Below are 14,529 nucleotides of genomic sequence, written 5' to 3'. Positions count from 1 at the left end.
GAATTAGAAGAAACTATAACTCATATATTGCTGATGGGAATGTAAAATGGTACGGCCACTCTCGAAAACAGTTGGAGATTTCTTAAAAAGTAAGCATACACTTACATTGCATTACTCAGCAGTCACGATCCTGGGCATTTATCCTAGAGAAATGAAAGTGCATGTTCACATAAAAATCTGATATGAATGTTCATGGCAGCTTCAATAGCTCATTAAACAGTTGTTGTTTAGTTGCTAAGTCGTGTCTGACTCTTTTGTAACCCCATGGACTGTAGTCCACCAGGATACTCTGTCCATGGGATTTTCCTGGCAAGAATACTGGAGAAAGTTCCCATTTCCTTCTCCAAGGGATCTTTTCAAATCCTCCTCTCTTGCATTGGCAAGAAGGTTCTTTACCATTTAGCCACCAGGGAAGCTCATTATGCTCTTTTAATATTCGCTAAACTAGTTAATAGTATTAGTTTGTAGTAGCCCCAAACTAGAAACAATCCCTATGTCCTTCAACTGGTGAATGGTTAAGAGTCCATTGTCAGCACATCCGTTCAATGGAACAGTACTCAGCAATAAAAAGAAAAGAACTAGTGATACACAAATTGAATGGATTTTAAGGGCGCTATGCCGAATGAAAAAAGCCAATTTCCAAAGGTTACATGCTATAGGATTCAATTTATATAACATTCTTGAAATGACAAATTATAGAGATAGAGAAAAGATTAGTAGTTGTCAAGGGTAACAGAAGAGCAGGGACGGTGTGACTGTATAATGATCTTTTTTTTGGCCACGTCTCGGGGCTTGTGGGATCTTAGTTTCCTCACCACGGATCCAACCTGGTCCCTTGGCAGTAAGAGTGCAATGTCCTAACCACTGGATTGCCAGGAAATTCAGAATAAATCTGTATCTTGATTGTTGTACTTACGCATCTTATACATGTGATATAAATGTCACCAAATTATATACAAGTTAAAAAAAAAATGTGCATTGGAAAACTGGGGAAGTGCCAGTAAGGTCTGTGGTCTAGTTAATTGCATTGTGACAATGTCAGTTTCCTAGTTTTGGAAAAGTGCTACAATTATGTAATAGTGGATCCAAGGAGCTTCTCTATAGTATTTTTGCAACTTCTTGTAAGTCCACAGTATCGTAAAATTTTAGAAATTTTAATTTTTTTACGCAATAAATGTACTAAAAGGAGAACAAGAGATTGCATAAGTATTTTTCCGTTCAGCTTCCCCTTTCTTCCTTACTTCCCTTTCCGCCCCTCCCTGCCCCACTCCAACCGCCTTAGATAACCATTAACTCACAGCTTTTTCTATATACTTATATGAAATGCAGACTCACGCACATATTCTCCTTTGATTTTACAAAAGTGGCATCGGTCACATATTTCTCTGCAGTTTGCTTTTCTCCTTTCACGGTGCTCCTGAAACTGGCCAACTTTGTCCTGGGTGGTCAGGGTTGGGAAGCAGGAAGGGGAAGGCACGGCTTTCCAGGTGGGGGTGGGAAGAGCTGAGTCCGCGCACCTTTCTTGTGGTCTCAGCTCACCTCACACTGCCCACCCCTCCCTCGGTGCCCGCGGAGCCGCCTTGAAATCTGGTGAGTCTCTCAGGAGCCCCACTGCAGGCTGGACGGGGCAGGCGGGGCGGGGGGACCCAAGAGGCAAATACAGGGGAGCGTTTCCAAGGGCAGAGACTGGGAGATGGCAGGAAGGGGCACTTCGGGTCAGCTTGGGTAAGGGAGGTAGACTGGCTCCACCTACTTGCCCTGAAGAACCTCGGATCCCACGCCGCCCCCGGGGCCCCCATTTCCTAGGCAGCCGCTCCTCCCCACCTCTCGCCAACCGCTCACTCGCAGGTCTGAGAAGACCCGCTGACCCCACATCCCTTCTGTGCCCAGAGGTCCCCACCCCTGCTCAGCCCTGCCCAGGGTGCCCAGAAGCCCTGAGGGCGTTGAGGGGACCCCCGTATGGGAAACAGGAAGCCCCTGTTAGCAAAAAGGATACAGAAGAGGGGACAAGTGGAGAACAAGTGAAAGGGGACAGAGGAAAAAGATGGAGGCGGAAGGATCAAGGTGAAGAGGCTAAGTGTAAATCTGTAAGGAGTGACTGAGAGGGGACAGGTGGACAAGGCAGGGGAGGGGAGCCACAACTGGATAAGAACCTGTGAGAAGGCGGAGTGAAAGGGGCAGGGCTGGGACCGTGAGAGAGTTGAGGGGAAGTTAGGGGAGGGAGAAAAGTGAGGAGAGACAGGTAAGAGAGGCTGGGGAGAGGAGCCAGATGAGAGGGCCAGGTGAGGCCACGGATAGGCAGGAGAGTTCGGACCTGCATTGGGGTCTCCTCTCTGACTTGCTCCGTGCTTGTGCCCACCACCTGCACCCGCCACCTGTGCCACTCAAGTGTGTCTCCTCACCTCTCTGTCTTCAACCTGACTTTGACAGTCTCCTGTCCCCCTTAACCTGACCCCGCTGTCCTGCTCAGCTTTGACCCTCACATATACCCATCTTTAGGCTCCCCCAACTCCTTGCTTGCTGTGGCAGGCCTCAATTTTCCCATCCTATTGGGGGGTGGGCAGGAGCTATGCCCACCAACTCCCTGAGGAGTCTTTCATTATATAGATAGATAGATATCAGATCAGATCAGATCAGTCGCTCAGTCGTGTCCGACTCTTCGAGACCCCATGAATTGCAGCATGCCAGGCCTCCGTGTCCCTCACCAACTCCCGGAGTTCACTCAGACTCACGTCCATCGAGTCAGTGATGCCATCCAGCCATCTCATCCTCTGTCTTCCCCTTCTCCTCCTGCCCCCAATCCCTCCCAGCATCAGAGTCTTTTCCAATGAGTCAACTCTTCGCAGGAGGTGGCCAAAGTACTGGAGTTTCAGCTTTAGCATCATTCCTTCCAAAGAAATCCCAGGGCTGGTTGGATCAGAATGGACTGGTTGGATCTCCTTGCAGTCCAAGGGACTTCAAGAGTCTTCTCCAACACCACAGTTCAAAAGCATCAATTCTTTGGCGCTCAGCCTTCTTCACAGTCCAACTCTCACATCCATACATGACCACAGGAAAAACCATAGCCTTGACTAGACGAACCTTTGTTGGCAAAGTAATGTCTCTGCTTTTGAACATGCTATCTAGGTTGGTCATAACTTTCCTTCCAAGGAGTAAGCATCTTTCAATTTCATGGCTGCAGTCACCATCTGCAGTGATTTTGGAGCCTAGAAAAATAAAGTCTGACACTGTAGATATAGTTTGTTTATTTTGGCTGTGCTCGTTCTTCCCTTGCAGAGTGCAGGCTTCTCTAGTTGTGGAGCTCAGGCTTAGTTACTCCATGGTATGTGGGATCATAGTTCCCTGATCAACGATTGAACCTACACCCCTTGCAATGGGGATTCTTTATTTTTAACATCAAAAAGATTTTGTATTGGGGTGAAAGTGAAAGTCGCTCAGTCATGTCCGACTTTTTGTGACCCCAAGGACTATACAGTCCATGAAATTCTCCAGGCCAGAATATTGGAGTGGGTAGCCATTCCCTTCTCCAAGGGGATCTTCCCAACCCAGGGATCAAACCCAGGTCTCCCACATTGCGGGCTGATTCTTTACCAACTGAGCCACAAGGGAAGCCCAAGAATACTGGAGTGGGTAGCCTACCGCTTCTCCAGGGGATCTTCCCGACCCAGGAATTGAACCGGGATCTCCTACATTGCAGGTGGATTCTTTACCAACTGAGCTATCAGGGAAGCCCCTTGTATTGGGGTATAGCCAATTAACAATGTTGTGATACTTTCAGTGAACAGCGAAGGAACTCAGCCATACATATACAGTTATCCATTCTCCCCCAAGTCCGCCTCCCATTCAGGCTGGTACATAACATTGAGTAGAGTTCCATGTGCTATATAACAGGTCTTTGTTGTTTATCCATTTTAAATATAGAAGTGTGTATATGACCTTCCCAAAGTCCCTAACCATCCCTTCCCCTGTAAGGGGGATTCTTAATCACTGGACCGCCAGGGAAGTCCCTCTCTCATCATATGCTAATGAGCCCGTACCGTGGGCCAGATGATCAGTTGTCTACTGCCTTAGTCCCTCAGCGGGGAGTGGGTCTGAGAGTAGCAGCAGAGTGGGAGGGGGTCTCCGCCCACAACATGAGGGCTGGGTAAGGGGGATAGACCTCAATAGTAAGAGCTCTCTCTGTTATCTCCCAGTGAAGGAGAGCCTGAGTCCACAGAGGACCTGAGAGTGGCATGCTGAGAGTGGGAGCCCTGGAGGTAAGCCTTCAGCAGGACAAGAAGGAGGTCATAAACCCCGGTGGTGACATTTGACTGCTTACCCTATACTAGGCCCTGTTCTAAATGCATCCCTTGTGTTATCCCCCTAAATCCTCAGGACCTAAGTCAGACATATTATTTCTATTTCCCAGATGAGGAAATCAAGACACAGAGAAGTCAAGCAATCTGCCCTAGGCCACACAGCTAATAAGTGGTGGAGTCAGATTCAATTCTAGGTGTGCCTGACTTGAGAACCACTTAACACTCATGGGTGCATGCATGCTATATCACTTCAGTTGTGTCCGACTCTATGTGACTTTATGGACTGAAGCATGCCAGGCTCCTCTGTCCATGGGATTCTCCAGGCAAGAATACTGGAGTGGGTTAACATGCTCTCCTTCTGACCCAGGGATCAAACTGGTCTCTTAAGTCTCCTGCATTGACAGGCAGGTTCTTTACCACTAGCGCCACCTGGGAACATTCATGGGGGAGGCTCACAAAGATGGTGAGCTTGAGCTGTTCTCTTGAACGCCTGGGGACTCTAACCTTGCAGCACAGCCGTATCTCCCAGCTGTGTGCCCCTAAATGTGCCACGTGGATCATGGCTGGACCTGTGGCCGTACCTGCTGGATGGACAGGCTGAAGGGATAAGGACCCGGCAGGGAGAGGGGAGTCATGGCTGGGCCATGGACTGGGCAGAGGGATAGATGGATAGACAGACAGATGTTGATCAGGGGAGGGAGGTTGGCCTCACCCAGCTTTGCCTTTAACTTCTGTGTGTGGAAAGGGTTGGTACTTCTTCTCTATGGGTGTATTTCTCCTGGAATCTCTGTCTCCCTCTTTGGGTGAGCCTGGGTTGGGCTTTAGCTTTTTTTTTTTTTTCACAGCACTGGGTCTTCATTGCGGCTCTCAGGCTTAGCTGCACCTCAGCATGTGGGATCTTAGTTCCCCAATCAGACTGGGGATCGAACCCCGTGTACCCTACATTGGAAGGTGGATTCTTAACCACTGGACCACCAGGGAAGTCCCTCACTTCAGCTTTTGACTTGGGTTTCAGACTCTGGCTCTTTGCTGCTGTCTGTTTTCCGGCTCTGGCCTCTATCTGGGTGTGTGCATCTCCATTTCAGCCTGTTTTCATATTTTATCAATATCTTCATGGCTCCTGAGGCCCCCAGGGGAGGGCCCTGCTTTTAGCCTTGCTCTGTGTTTTTTAGCCTCAGCTGCACATTAGAAACATCTGGGAAGGTGATAATATAGCAAATATAGCAAATGTTTGCTGGGTACATATTTGATGCTAGGCACTGCTATAGTTAGATTAACTCATTGAATCCTGGTTATGTCCTTATAAGGTAGGTATTATTATTACTCTCATTTTACAGGTGAGGAAACTGAGACCTCAAGAAACCACTTCCTAATCTCATAGTTAATAATAGGCGGCACTGGGATTGAACCTAGTACTCCCTTAATTTTAACATATGTATGAATCACCTGGGGATATTGTTAAAATGCAGATTTCTGATTCAGTAGGTGGGGGGTTGGGCCTGAGATCCTGCATTTCTAACACTCTCCCAAGGTGATGCTGATGGTCTGTGGATCACACTTGAGGAGCAAGAGTTTTAACTATTATAAGTTACCACCTCTTGGTATAGCATTAAAGTGAAGTTAAAAGTTAAAGTGAAGTCGCTCAGTCGTGTCTGACTCTTTGCGAACCCACGGATTGTAGCCCACCAGGCTCCTCCATCCATGAGAATCTCCAGGCAAGAATACTGGAGTGGGTTGCCATTTCCTTCTCCAGGGGATCTTCCCGACCCAGGGATCGAACCCGGGTGTCCTGCATTGTAGGCAGATGCTTTACCATCTAAGCTATCAGGGAAGCCCTGGTATAGTGTAGTGGTTCTCAAAGTGTGGTCCTTGCGCCAGCAGCATCAGCTTCACCTGGAACTTCTTCTTTTTTTTTTAATTAAAATATTTTTTTATTTACTTATTTATTTTTGGCTGCGCTGGGTCTTCATTGCTTTGCAAAGTCTTTCTCTAGTTGCGGCGAGCGGGGGTTACTCTCCAGTTGTGGTGCGTGGGCTTCTCATTGCGGTGGTTTCTCTTGTTGCAGAGCACGGGCTCTAGGGCACGTGGGCTCAGCAGTTGTGGCGTACAGACTTAGTTAGCCCTTGGCATGTGGCATCTTCCCAGACCAGGATTGAACCCATATCCCCTGCATTGGCAGGTGGCTTCTTAGCCACTGAACCACCAGGGAAGTCCACTGGGAACTTCTTAGAAATGCAAATTCTCTGAGCTACAGTGAATCAGAAATTCTGGTCGTGGAGTCCAGTCTCCTAGGCTTCAGCAAGAACTCCAGCTGATTTTGATGCACATTAAAGCTTGAGAGCACCACTGATCGAGTGTAACAATTAAGACCAATCAAATCTCTGGGACTGCAGCCCAGACACTGGTGTCTTTACAGTTCCCCAAGTGATTGTAAAGCAAGCAAAGACCCTGAACCACTAGATTGGCTGGAGGGACAATCTTAGTTTATGTAAGTAAACAAACACGCTAGCTGAATTGGAATTTGCTGTCAGGGTTTGGTCCGGCCTAGGGAGGTCTCGGTGGGCACGGCCAGGAGATGACAGATGAAATACTGAATTTGGGAGAGTATCAGAAAAACTGAATTTGGGAGGCTAAGGACTTCCCTGTTGGACCAGGGGCTAAGACTCCATGCTTCCAGTGCAGGGAACAAGGGTTCGATCTGTGGTTGGGGAACTAGATTCCTCATGTTGCAACTAAAGATCCCGCATGCTGCAAGGAAGATTGAAGGTCCCCTGTGTTGCAACTAAGACCTGGAGCAACCAAATAAATAAATAAAAAGGAAAGGAGGCTAGAATAGGGATCCTGGGATCCTTCCAAGAGAACCCTGGACAGGCAAATCCTTAGAATCCATGGAATGGGTGGGAGGGAAGGACATTGCCCTGAGTCTCCCCTATTTTCCTTGTGAGGAGCACCAAATAAGGGAGCAGATGTTTTTGAATAAATTGGAGCATGGCAGAGGGCTTTATTGGAATCCCAGGGGACATATGTAGGGTTTGAGGGGGTTGCCAGAATAAAGAAGATGGGTTTAGATGAGTTGTCTCAAACACCTCCCATAATAAATGATGATGATGGTGGTATATGAAAGTGCTCATCATTAGAGAGATTCCCTGAGATGAACGTATGCAATGTTGCTTTCCTTTGTATCCATCAAGTCATCCTTGATTTTCCTCTTTCTCCCTCTGTCTGTCTGTCTCTTTCTCACACCTAGCCCATACTGTTTTCAATTTATCAGCAAATCCTGCTGGCTGGTACTTTCAAAGTGCTTCCAAATTTACCCACTTCTCATCCTCTCCACAGCCCCCATCCTGGTGGTGATATGCTCACCTCCTGCTGAATCACAGCAGCCTCCTCCCTGGTGCTCACTCCCACCCTGGTCTGTCTCCCACACACAGAGATTGCGTCCTCCTTCTATTCAGGAGCCTCTCATGACTCCCATTTCACTCAGAATCAAATCCAAGCCCCTACCGTGTTTTACAGAACCCTTTGAGGGCTGGCCCTCCAGTCTTCTAACCTCATCTTCCTCATCGCCCCTCTCTCCTCTACAAATGTCCTTACTACTGTCCCTTGAATAAACCCCTTCCTGTCTAGATCTGTCAAGGCTCTTAGTTGCAAACAACAGAATCCACACTGGCTAGAGCAGTAGAGACATTCAGGTAAAGACTTTGGGAAGCTTGTAGATTATCATAGAGGGTAGAGTGGCAGCTTATGAAGCCAAAGTGAAAGTGAAAGTCACTCAGTCGTGTCTGAGTCTTTGCGACCCCATGGACTATACAGTCCATGGAATTCTCTAGACTAGAATACTGGAGTGGGTACCCTTTCCCTTCTCCAGGGGATCTTCCAGACCCAGGAATCCAACCGGGGTCTCAATTCTTTACCAACTGAGCTATCAGGGAAGCCAAAAGCCTGGACTAATCTCCAACCACACCATGAGGGCCTCTCTGGGGAGAAAAACCCTATACCTGTTGCTTAGAATTGCTAAAGGACAGGATTAGCCTCCATGAACGTCCTTCACAACCTCCCCGAAAGAACCGGAGGCTTTAAACAGATTTTTATTGAAGTATGCTATGCTGTGCTTAGTCGCTTAGTCGTGTCTGACTCTTTGTGATCCCATGGACTGGAGACCACCAGGCTCCTCTGTCCTCCAGGCAAGGATACTGGAGTGGGTTGCCATGCCCTCCTCCAGGGGATCTTCCTGACCCAGGGATTGAAACTGCATCTCCTGTGTCTCCTGCATTGCAGGCAGATTCTTTACTACTGGAGTGGGTTGCCATGCCCTCCTCCAGGGGATCTTCCTGACCCAGGGATTGAAACTGCATCTCCTGTGTCTCCTGCATTGCAGGCAGATTCTTTACTACTAGCGCCACCTGGGAAGCCCATATATACATATATCCACTCTTTTTTAGTCTTTTTTTTTTTTTCTTTGACCATGCTAGGAAGCATGTGGGATCTTAGTTCCCTCATCAGGGATCGAACCCATGCCTTCTGCATTGAAAGTGCAGGGTCTTAACCATTGAACCACCAGGGAAGTTCCATAGATTCTTTTCCCAGAGGCATTTTATTGTAAAAGCCACTGAATGACTGCTTCCCATTTTTGTGGCCACCTACTGTAGCTCTCTCCCTCTCCTTTTTTAAACAACAAAACCCAAGATTTATTGAACACATTTTATCTCCCAGATATTGTTATCTTCTTCATTTAATTCTCACAACAAGTACATGAAGTACATATTATTATTATTCTAGTTATATAGATGAGGAAACTGAGGGTCAGCAGGGTGAAGCAACCTACTCCAGCAATTATTACGTGGCTTCAGAGTTTATATTCAAGTCTGTCTTATGTACTTCAAACTAGAGATTCTCGGTGGCAAAGAATCTGCCTGCTAGTGTAGGAGATGCAGGAGACACAGGTCGATCCCTGGTTTGAGAAGATTCCCTGGAGCAGGAAATGCCCACCCACTAGAATATTCTTGTCTGGAAAATTCCATGGACAGAGGAGCCTGGCAGATGGTGTGGCAAGGAGTCTGTATCTCTACCTAACATTATATTACATATATTTTTGGTAACAGCTTTATCAAGATATAATTCACACACCATGTAATTCACCTATTTAAAGTGTACAGTTTAATACTAACACAACATTAGGATTTCCCTGGCAGTCCAGTGGTTAAGACTCCATGCTTCCTATGTAGGGGGCTCAGGTTCAATCACATATGCTGTGCAGCCTGGTCAGATTAAAAAAGAAAATAAAAAAAATAATAAAAGGGCCCTTTAAACAGCAACTACATCACCTCAACCTAGTCTTCCTGGCCAGTGGAAACATCTCAGGAGGCTGTTCCTCTCTCCCCAAAGCAATCTTGCTGTTGTCAGTATAATTGGGAAAATAAAAATTCTTAAAAAAGAAAACAAAACTAACACAACATTGTAAATTAACTATATTTCAATGTAAAACAAGAGTACAATTCAATGGTTCTTATAGATTCACAGAGTTGCAAAGCCATCACCACAATCAATTTTGGAACCTTTTCAACACCCTCAGAAGAAATCCTGTATGTTTTATCAGTCACTCTCCATTTCCTCTCAATCTCTTCCCCTCACATACAGCCCTGGTGGTGATGGTTTAGTTGCTAAGTTGTTTCTGACTCTTTGTGCCCTAGACAACCACTGGTCTACTTTCTAGGGCTTCCCTGGTGGTTCAGATGGTAAGGAATCTGCCTGCAATGCAGGAGATCCCATTTGTATTCCTGGGTTGGAAGATCCCCGGAGAAGGGAACAGCAGCCAACCCAAGTATTCTTGCCTGGAGAATCCCACAGACAGAGGAGCCTGATGGACTATAGTCCATGGAGTTGCGAAGAGATGAACACAACTGAGTGACTACACACTTTCAATCTCTTTCTGTCTCTATGGATTTGCCTATTCTAGCCATTTCATACAAATAGAATTATATAGCATATGATCTTTTGTGTCTGGCTTCTTTTACTTAGTATGATGTTTTCAAGGGTCATCCATATTGTAGCATGGATCAGTTCTTCTTTTCTATTTATGGCTGATAATATTCCATGGTATGGATATACCGTGTTTTGTTTATTCATTTATCAGTTGGTGGACCTCTGGGGTGTTTTCCACTCTTTGGCTATTATGAATCAGGCTGCTATAAACATTTATGTACAAGTTTTTTCATGGGCATTACAAAGGACAGAAAAGGAAAGGACCTAAGAGAATCAGAAGATATTAAGAAGAGGTGGCAAGAATACACAGAAGAACTATACAAAACAGATTTTAATGACCCGGATAACCATGATGGAATGATCACTCACCTAGAGCCAGACATCTTGGAGTATGACGTCAAGTGGGCCTAGGAAGCATTACTACAAACAAAGTTAGTAGAGGTGATGGAATTCCAGCTGAGCTATTTCAAATCCTAAAAGATGATGCTGTAAAAGTGTTGCACTCAATATGACAGCAAATTTGGAAAATTCACCAGTAGCCACAGGACTGGAAAAGGTCAGTTTTCATTCCAATCCCAAAGAAGGGCAATGCTAAAGAATGTTTCAGCTACTGTACAATTGTGCTCATTTCACATGCTAGCAAGGTTATGCTCAAAATCCTTCAAGTTAGGCATCAGAGAACTTCCAAATGTACAAGCTGGGTTTTGAAGAGTCAGAGGAACCAGGGATCAATTGCCAACATTTGCTGGATCATAGAGAAATCAAAGGATTTCCAGAAAAACATCTACTTCTGCTTTATTGACTATACTAAAGCCTTTGACTGTGTGGATCATAAGAAACTATGGAAAGTTATTAAAGAGATGGGATTACCAGACTACCTTACCTGTCTCCTGAGAAACCTGTATGAGGGTCAAGAAGCAATAGTTAGACCCTTACATGGAGCAAATGACTGGTTCCAAATTGGGAAAGGAATACAACAAGATTGTATATTGTCACCCTGCTTATTAAACTTACATGCAGAGTACAACATGCAAAGTGCCAGGCTGGATGAATCGCAAGGTGGAATCAATATTTCTGGAAGAAATATCAACAACCTTAGATATGGAGATGATACCACTTGGCAGAAAATGAAGAGGAACTAAAGAGCCTCTTGATAAATGTGAAAGAGGAGAGTGAAAAAGCTGGCTTGTTTCAACGTTGTTTCAACATTAAAAAAAACTAAGATCATGGCATCCTGTACCATCACTTCAGGGCAAATAGATGGAGAAAAAGTGGAAGCGTGACAGATTTTATTTTCTTGGACTCCCAAATCACTGTGTACAGTGATTGCAACCATGAGATTAAAAGATGCTTGCTCCTTGGATGGAAAGCTCTGACAAAGTTAGACAGTGTATTAAAAAGCAGAGACATCACTTTGCTGACAAAGGTCCATATAGTCAAAGCTCCTTGGACTGTAAGGAGATATAACTAGTCCATCCTAAAGGAACTCAGTCCTGAATATTCATTGGAAGGACTGATGCTGAAGCTGAAACTCCAATACTTTGGCCACCTGATGCAAAGAACTGACTCATTTGAAAAGCCCCTGATGCTGGGAAAGATTGAAGGCAGGAGGAGAAGGGGATGACAGAGAATGAGATGGTTGGATGGCATCACCAGCTCAATGGACATGAGTTTGAATAAGCTCCAGGAGTTGGTGATGGACAGGGAAGCCTGGCGTGCTGCAGTCCATGGGGTTGCAAAGAGTCGGACATGACTGAGTGACTGAACTGCACTAAACTGATAGTCATGTACAGAGGTGAGAGACCATAAAGAAGGCTGAAACTGAAGCTCCAATACTTTGGCCACCTGATATGAACCGCCAGCTCACTGGAAAATACCCTGATGCTGGGACAGATGGAAGTCAAAAGGAGAAGGGGGCAGCAGAGGATGAGATGGTTAGATAGCATTGTCGACTCAATGGACGTGAATATGAACAAACTCCAGGAGATGGTGGTGGACAGGGGAGCCTGGCATGCTTCAGTCCATGGGGTCACAAAGAGTGGGACATGACTTAATGACTGAACAACAATTTTGTAGGTTGATGTGAAGATTAGAAAAATTAGTGCGTGCAAAATACTTAAATCCATGCCTGGCATGTAGATAGCACTCAATAAACAGTGTCATCATTAACACTTTTCCCCTTCAGCTCTGGTTGGTTTGTAGGCGTTCCTAAGGGCTCTTGTGTCAGTTGTGAATTAATTATATTTGACTGTTAGAACAGAGGTCACTTATGCAAGATAGAAGTTTATTTCTGTCCCATGCAAAACAAATCCGGAGGCAGGACTAGTATTTCAACTCCACATTAGGGATCCAGGCTCCTTTCAGCCTTCTGCTCTGCCAGTCTCAGCAATGTGTTCCAATCTTAAGATCATTTCTTGGGACTTCCCTGGTAGTCCAGTGGTAAAGCATCTGCCTTGCAATGCAGGGGATGTGGGTTTGATCCCTGGTTGGGGAACTAAGATCCCACATGCCTAGAAGCAACTAAGCCCATGTACTGCAATTAGTGATCCCTGAGCCTGCAAGCCACAATTAAGACCCAAGGCAGCTAAATATAAAAATATTAAAAAAAATAATTTCTTCATTCATTGTATTTGCTGGAGCCCAAGCTATATTCAAAGTACATATTACATGGAAGGATAAAGGACATAAAGGGTATCTGCCAGCTGCCTATTCCCTTTAAGAAATTTTCCTGGAAGCCCCATCCAATGACCTGAGAGTTTTTTGTTTGTTTTGCTGCACCACAAGGCTTGTGGAATCTTAGTTCCTGGACCAAGGATTGAACTGGCACCCTTGGCAGTGAAAGCTCAGAGTCCTAACCACCGGACCACCAGGGAATACCTTGACTTGAGGGATTTTTTTTGTCTTAGCTGCAAGGGAGGATGGTAAACATCTTTTAGCCTGGACCATTGCCATCTGCCATTAAATCAGGGTTCTGTTATTAAAGAAGTGGAGGTTGGATATAGCCTAGGCCAGAAGCAGTCTTTGCCACACACCTGTAGGCAGGTGGTGAATGTGCTGGTGTGGAGAATGCCAGATATGTCAGCTTGAGAAGCATTTCCCACTAGACTGCCACAGCAAGGATTTTTAGGTGTTCTGTTTACCACTGCTTCCCCAGTGCCTTAGAATAATGCCAAGCACACAATAGGCTCTCAATAAGAATTGAATGAATGTGCTTCTGGCTAACACTCCAAAGGAGCAGGAATAAAGCTTAAAATCATTTGGAATGTGGAAGAAGTTTTAAAAAAATATACTTGATGACTTGCCTCCAGTTTTTTATTTTGAAAACTTTCACTCTTATAGAAAAGTTACAGGAGTAGTACAATGAGCACTCATATACCCTTTACCTTGATTCACCACTGTTAATTTCACTTCTCTCTTCCACTTGAAAGGAAGTTGCAGACATTACAGTACTTCCTACCTAAACACTGTCTTCGAAGCTCCTAGAAACAAGGACATCTCCTACCTAACTCACAATACTCCACAATTTTAACATTAGAGTAACAGGATCAACTGTGTATTACCTAATATGCACTCCATGTTAAAATGTATCCAGTTATATCAACAATAGCTTTGTTCTTCATATTTTTTCAAATTCAGGATCCTATCCAGTCAAGGACCGTGCATTGCATTTTGATGTGAATGTCATCTCTCTTGCCATCCTTTGATCTGGAGCAGTTCCACAAGCCTTTTTTTTTTTTTTTTTCTTTTATGACATTGACATTTTTGAAGACTCCAAGCTAGTTGTTGTGTAAGGTATTTTGGCTTGGGTTTGTTTAATTCTTTATTCATGATTCAATTAAAGTTAATCGTTTTGGCCAAGAATAATTCAGAAGTGATGTTGTGTCCTCGGCGTATCACATCTCGAGGGACATGCTGTCAGTTTATCTCCTTTTTTGCTGATTGGGTTAAGGTGTGTGTGTGTGCGTGTGTGTGTGTGTGCGTGTGTGTGTGTGTGCGTGCGTGCGTGCATGCGTGTGTGTGTGCTCGATCTCAACCGACTCTTTGTGACCCCATGAACTGCAACCCGCCAGGCTCCTCTATCCATGGAATTTTCAGGCAAGAATACTGGAATGGGTTGCCATGTCCTCCTCAGGGATCTGAGGGATCTCCCTGGGATCTTCCTGACCCAAGGATTGAACCTGCATCTCTTGTGTCTCCTGTATTGGCAGGTGTATTCTTTACCACTGCGCCACCTGGGAAGTCCTTGGGT

At 45.4% G+C, this 14,529-nt stretch overlaps 1 long non-coding RNA gene across 1 annotated transcript; it reads left to right on the top strand.

Annotated features, from left to right (window-relative positions):
- Positions 1 to 1,323: 1,323 nt before the first annotated feature.
- Positions 1,324 to 14,129, top strand: LOC147353816 (uncharacterized). The gene is made up of 3 exons (XR_015146717.1): positions 1,324 to 1,590; positions 4,194 to 4,256; positions 13,917 to 14,129. It is a non-coding gene; the product is annotated as an uncharacterized LOC147353816 (long non-coding RNA).
- Positions 14,130 to 14,529: the final 400 nt, after the last annotated feature.

Source organism: Bos grunniens, chromosome 18 (genome assembly GCF_055505025.1).
Source record: "Bos grunniens cultivar Pamir isolate PY7600 chromosome 18, Bosgru_T2T1.0, whole genome shotgun sequence".
Classification (NCBI taxonomy): Eukaryota; Metazoa; Chordata; class Mammalia; order Artiodactyla; family Bovidae; genus Bos; species Bos grunniens.
The sequence above is the reverse complement of the archived record's forward strand: the minus strand, read 5'-3'. Positions and strand labels throughout refer to the sequence as shown.